This window comes from Dicentrarchus labrax, unplaced genomic scaffold (assembly GCF_905237075.1).
Source record: "Dicentrarchus labrax unplaced genomic scaffold, dlabrax2021, whole genome shotgun sequence".
Taxonomy (NCBI): Eukaryota; Metazoa; Chordata; class Actinopteri; family Moronidae; genus Dicentrarchus; species Dicentrarchus labrax.
The window spans coordinates 17,137,377-17,143,730 of record NW_026136722.1 but is presented as its reverse complement, the minus strand read 5'-3'; positions in this window follow the sequence as shown (position 1 = coordinate 17,143,730).

Genomic DNA, 6,354 nt, shown 5'->3' with positions numbered 1-6,354 from the left:
TTCTCAAAAATCTTTTTTCTTGTTCCCGCAGTTGTTTGATCTTCACTGTGCCGAATGATGTAGGAGCAGAGTTTGACACTAGAAGGATGTGTTTACATTGATCTGCTGAAAGTGGAAAGTTTCTCTGTGTTTAGGTAGGGCCTACGAGCATGATTTGTACATATATACATATATATATATACGCACACATAAAGGAAAAGCAAAAGCAAGACATTAAATTGAAATTACCAATAACATTATACACAAACTCAATGAATAAATCCTCATGACAACACAAGATTCAATCTCACATGTTCAAAAGGAGGACGTATACACTTATTTATTTCTATACCTCTTCTGCTTCTTGTCAGTTAATTATAAACTTTATTACTGCATATATTTATATATACACATTCCTGTATACCCACTTTGAATATCCTATATGCACACACACCAAGCAAGTTTCAATAAACTTAAACATAACCATCATCACAGCTCTTCCTCATGGTTGTACCTCTGGAAAATATATTTTTTTTATACATTGTCTTGAACATATGCTATGCTTCAGTTCCCACAGACATCTCATTCCACAATTTCACTCCATGTATCGATACACACATACTCTATAGTACGGACACCAAGTTTTCTCTCTAAATTAAATTCACATCCCACAAATAGTTTGAAAGTCTGTCCTGTTCCAGTATGAAGCCACCAGTGCAAAGACACTGAGAATGGACTTTACAGTGAAGTAGGAGACATCTTGTGTCCAACAGAAAAACCTTAGAAATGAACATAATTTGCATATTCCTAAACACTTGAATTTTAAATGAGGTAGAAGAAGTAGATATCTTTTTATGAATGGAAAAACATATCAGACACACATTATCGTTTAATGCATTTCTACATATGGCTTAATACATGTCTGGAGGGATCTTTAATAATGAAGCCTCTGATATCTCCTACATCCAGTCTACTTAATGTTGATGTTACTAAATCCACATTGATACATCGAATATCCTCAAATCATATTGATGAGCTGATGAAACACACAAAGGCAGTTTGTTGTTTAATAGATAAAGAAGGAAAACATTTGACGTCTAATGCATGATACACTTTCTATAACGGTCTGTGTTCATTACAGAGGGAACTCTAATGTAGTATGAATTTCATGTGAAATGTGGAATGAATCTTCATCTTACAGATCACACACACACACACACACACACACACACACACACACACACAGCAACAGATGGCTGAGCAGCCCTGTTGTTATGGCCATTTTATCGACAGCGAAGGCCTCCTTTGTAGCCCTGAAGGGAGAGAAATCCTCTAAAGCAGAGAATGGCCTATTTCTGAAAGCATGGGAGAAGTAATAATGTTGTGTTAGCGTGAGGGGCTACTTCGGCACATAACGATGTATTGATGTGTTGCAGCACTGTTGCACAATCCATACATCTGAAGGTAAAATGGCATCGATGCATCTGTTTTACGAGACCCATGGTATCAATCAGCCTGATCCACAGAAACAAAGCAGGAGCAATCTGCAGGCTGTAAAATACTCTCACATATGGAGAGTCCTAAAAAAAGAAACGTATAATAAAAAACATCTTCCCTTATTTATCACCAGTGATAAAAACAATTAGATTATTGGCAATCTAATAAACATCTGATGTGCGTATGATCTTTATTGCTTTTTTTAAAAATTGCTTTTCAAGAACCAAATTTAAAATAAAATTCCAGCAGTGAGAATAGACAGAAAATATTGCGTGATGGCATTAAGTAACAACAGGTTGAAATGTGTGTGATTTTGAGGACTTTTCCTTGTGGCAGCTTGCAAAGAAAACCTTTGGTTCAACTTAAAGTCAGAAGTATAAGTAAGACATCAACACTGACTTCAACTCAACAAATCTGGATGGTTTTATCAGAGAGAAAAGTCCTCAAATTATGTGTGTCAGTGGCTGAAATATTTCCACAAGATAAAGACAAGAAAAAGTTAAGGCTGAACACAAACCTCCCTGCAGGTACAATAAATTATTCTCACTGCCTGTTATCAGTTTTAGGCTTCTGAGAGATTTCCAAACCTGAGGGGCTGAAAGATGGTGGTGGAGCTAAAACGGGCAACTTTACATTTTGTTCATTAAAATATGATACATTTAATGTCACGACTACTAACCAGGGATTTAAAAACAATCAGACTCACCCTGAAGAGATTAAATTACATTTTATGTCATCCTGTGTTCCTTTGGTTGTCATTTGATTTTCACAGTTCACATTCATATGATAACTTCACAGTTATCATATTGTGGTTATTTATAAGATTAAACTTAAATTTGACATCACAGTAGCACAATAAGACCAGAAAAGTAGACAGTAACAAGATACAGAGAAAATTCTCTCTATATACACACCAGCCTATAGAGATAACAAAAAATCTAAGAGAGGAAGTTATATACAGATACCAACATTTCAGAGGGAAACATGTACTTTTTACTTCACTATATTTATCTGATGGCTGGAGTTAATCTTAAAGGTCCAGTGTATAACTTTGTAACAAAGTGAGATTTTGACTGCAGGACTTTTACTTGTAAACTAAGCTAGGGGCTCAAATGCTAACAGAGCTAATCAGCCATGAGGACAGCTGCTGTCAGACTCTCTGTGTCCGCGATGCAAACACAGAGAGTCTGCTGGAGCTTTGACAGTCACTAGAAGCACATTCATGGCTGTTTGTAAACGTTTCTGAGTGGTACTTGTGTAGTAAAATTAGCTAAGTTACATTAGTTAGGCTTTCTGTCAGTAGAGGGCAGTTGCTGTGAATTTTTAGAGCAGAATATGTAGAATTTAAATACTTTTGGGTTTAGTTAAAAGGATCTGAATTCTTCCTCTATACTGTTTTTAAGTTGCAGCCTCTTTTAGAAGTAAAACTCCACAAGGGTTCTCATTTTGAAGGCTTTTCTGTTTCCATCCTTCTGAGGACTTTTTTGCTTAAATGGATCCAAACTTCACAGGTTCACATGGAAAAATTCTTTTAGTAAAATTTAAAGTCTGTTGTATGTGGAAATTTAATAACTCAAAAGTCTTCTCATGCAAATTTAAAAAAGATACATCAGATGGAAGGGAAACCTGAAATACACCTGATTGTCACTGAAACTAGTCGGTAAAGACGTTCATCTCTTTGTCCACTACAGAGACAGATGTGGGTGTTTAACTCAGCTACAGAAATGTGAAAGACCACACATCCCAAAGCTCCAAATGATCCAGAGATAACAATGCAGAGAGGAAGTGTGGTAATCTTTCTTCTCCCGTGTGGCATCATTATGACTCTCGTGGCTCTGTTGGTCGAGTCTCCACAGATTTTCCATTCTCTTTTGTGATTTGAAATAAAGACCTGAGTTGAGAAGTCAGCCTTTCGAAACACTGGTTGCAAAACACACCAGCTGCACATGAACCAGAACGAGTTGGGAAACTGGGTCACTTTGGCTCTCTAACTAAACTAGCCTTCATATTGTCATCATAAATAAAAAAACATGAAACGGATTCTGATGAACTGTCATGGTTAGTGCTAACCACTGTGACAAATATGTTCCTGCCACTGTTTCACAAGAAAACTCACTGTGTTACGCTGAATGCTTTTAATGTGAAGCGGCAGCATTAGGACATGTTTTGTTAGCTTTAGCAGAACATTAATCCGGCTCTGAGGCTGATGAGATATTTCTGACAATCCTTTTTTTGTTTCCATTATTATAAGCTACAATTGTTTATCTTTTCATATACAGCCTATTATGATCTCTGTATTTGGCTCATTTAAATTTGTTTTCATTGTTATTGTTGGAGGTAAATAACAGAAGCACTTCTTTATACTTACTGTAAGTACTTTTTGTGAGTTGCTGTGTTCTGGAGATATTGGCTGTAGAGATATTTGCTTTATCTCCAGTATAATAGAACCAGCTATGTCTCGTTCCAGAAAGCACTACATGGTCACTCAAGATAATCCACAGATTTTGTTGTGAGCAGTTTAATGTAGGAACTATTTGTCTGATCTGAATACTTGCTCCACTACTACAAACTACATCCATCAAAATGATCAGAGAGTTGAATTAACACCTCCTTAAAACTGAATATTAACTTTCATTAGGATTTATTACAGGATTGTTGTATTAGACTGCATTAGTTATAGCCAGGTGCACCTGATAAACTGAGTGAAATTAAAAACAGTAACTCATTTCCTGTGAATCCCCTCATGCGTGTGAAAGCAATTTGAATCCAGTATGGGAATGGCGGAAAGACTGCCACTAACAATGACAACTACTATGTAGAGATATAGAAAGGCAATTATTGAATGTAATGGCAATTAGGGAAGAAAGAAATCAAACACTACAAACCATAAACAGGATTATAAAGAAGGAATATGACTTTAAATAATAAAGTCTAGCTTTATAAAACAGTCTGACACATTCACATAGGCCGCCAGAGCAGCGTGTGGTGTCTACAGCTGACATGCAGCTGTCACATACACTTTTCTTTGTATAATGTCCATGAAAAATCTAAATTTTCACGTCAATTAACTTACAATGCCATATATATGTAGTTTAAACATGAAGAATGGTAACCAGAAAGCAGCATGTGTGGAGAGAAAGAGAGAGAGAGAGAGAGAGAGAGAGAGAGAGCAGTGGAAAGATACTGCCCTTCAACCGGTTCACTTCTGGATATTTTTTCACAATTGAAGTTGCGTTAAATAAAATATTACCTCAGTGCTTTTACTTTGAAAAGGAAGTTGAAACTGTACTGAAACCTCGACTCTCTAGCGAAGTGTTGCTGCAGTGTGACTGCTCTAATCTGTTAACATGGATGCTGAAATAAAACGTACATGCCACGCAGACGCAGGCGGCGTGCACCACAGGTAAATTGAACTACTCTTACACTTGGCGGGCACGGTGTTGACGGGACGGGAGGATGAAGTCCGGGGAAGGAGATGGTCAGTTCGGTCTTATTCACCAGCAACAATGACTGATCGATGAATCCCAGTTGACTGGGTTTCTCTCTAGTTGATGAATGAAAATGTTGGTGGTGATTCTCATCTCTTCATCAGCATGGATCTTGAATCAATCCACATCTTCGTCATCGCATCTTCCTAAGGGAAACTTGAAACAGTTAAAAAAGGCACCCAGGGAAGATTCATTTGTGGGACGTTGAAGACAAACTGTAGCTAGCTAGCAAAGGAACCATCATTTTAAACCCGCCAAAAAAAACAAAAAAACAGGACGAAAGTATCAGAGGATTGTTGCAACACGGACCTTTTTCTCTTGTAACACAGGGAGTCAATATGCTAACTGTACTAGCTGCTGCCATTAGTTCGTTAGTGGTCGTTTTAGCTGTCTGTACCTGGACTGGGAGCTCGAAGGACAGGGGGAGTTATTAGGGTAGGAGCAGCGGCTGACTTCCAGAGGCTCCAACCAGGACTCTGACTCTGGGGATGAAGATATGGCGGGTTCAGGTAGTGACAGGAGAGGAAAGAAACGAGGAAGAGGAGTTGGTTCATTTGTAATTTGTAAGTAACTATCAACGTTATCCATCATCCATTGTATAGATAAGTCCGGCAGTATTGGTTTTTGTGAAGTTGGAAGTTATTTATTCCGTGTTTTGAACCACAAGACTTGAACTAAATGTTCAGTCTTCTACTTTTGGCACATTCTGAATCATTACTGCTTTTTAGTTATCATTCAACAGGCGGCTGTTAAAATATATATACACTCCTGAACAAAATCTTAAGACCGGGAGAAAAATTACAAGTATTCGCATTTCGTGTTGGTGGAACATAACCAGATTGTAAGTAGAATTCAAAATGCCAAAAGAAGAAACAGGAGCAAGAGACAAAACAATAGAGGAGGCAATTTATTGAAAATTGCATTTAAACTCAAACAGGCTGTTCATCAGCTGATCAAAAGTTTAAGACCATAGCCTTAAAAAGTCCAAATCTGTGCAAAAATCTGGCTTTCATGTCATTTTCTATCAGGCATTCACACTGTCATGGCCACCTGATGGCAAAGGCAAAAAGGCTTTCAGTCTTTGAATGTGGCAGGATTGTTGAGCTGCACAAGCAAGGCTTCTTGCAACGCGCCATTGCTGCCGAGGTTGGATGCAGTAAGTCATTTTAAATTTCTTAAAAGATCCTGAGGATTATGGGACAAAAAGGTCAAGTGGTCTTAAGATTTTGTTCAGGAGTGTATATACAGGCTAAATAGTTTAATTAATATCATTAATGTGTGATGACTAGTCGACTATTGGCTTCATCTAACTACTGGTCAACTAGAAATATATAATGTCTGTGGCAGCCCTAAAAACTCCTCAATTCAGAACCACATAGATCACACCTTT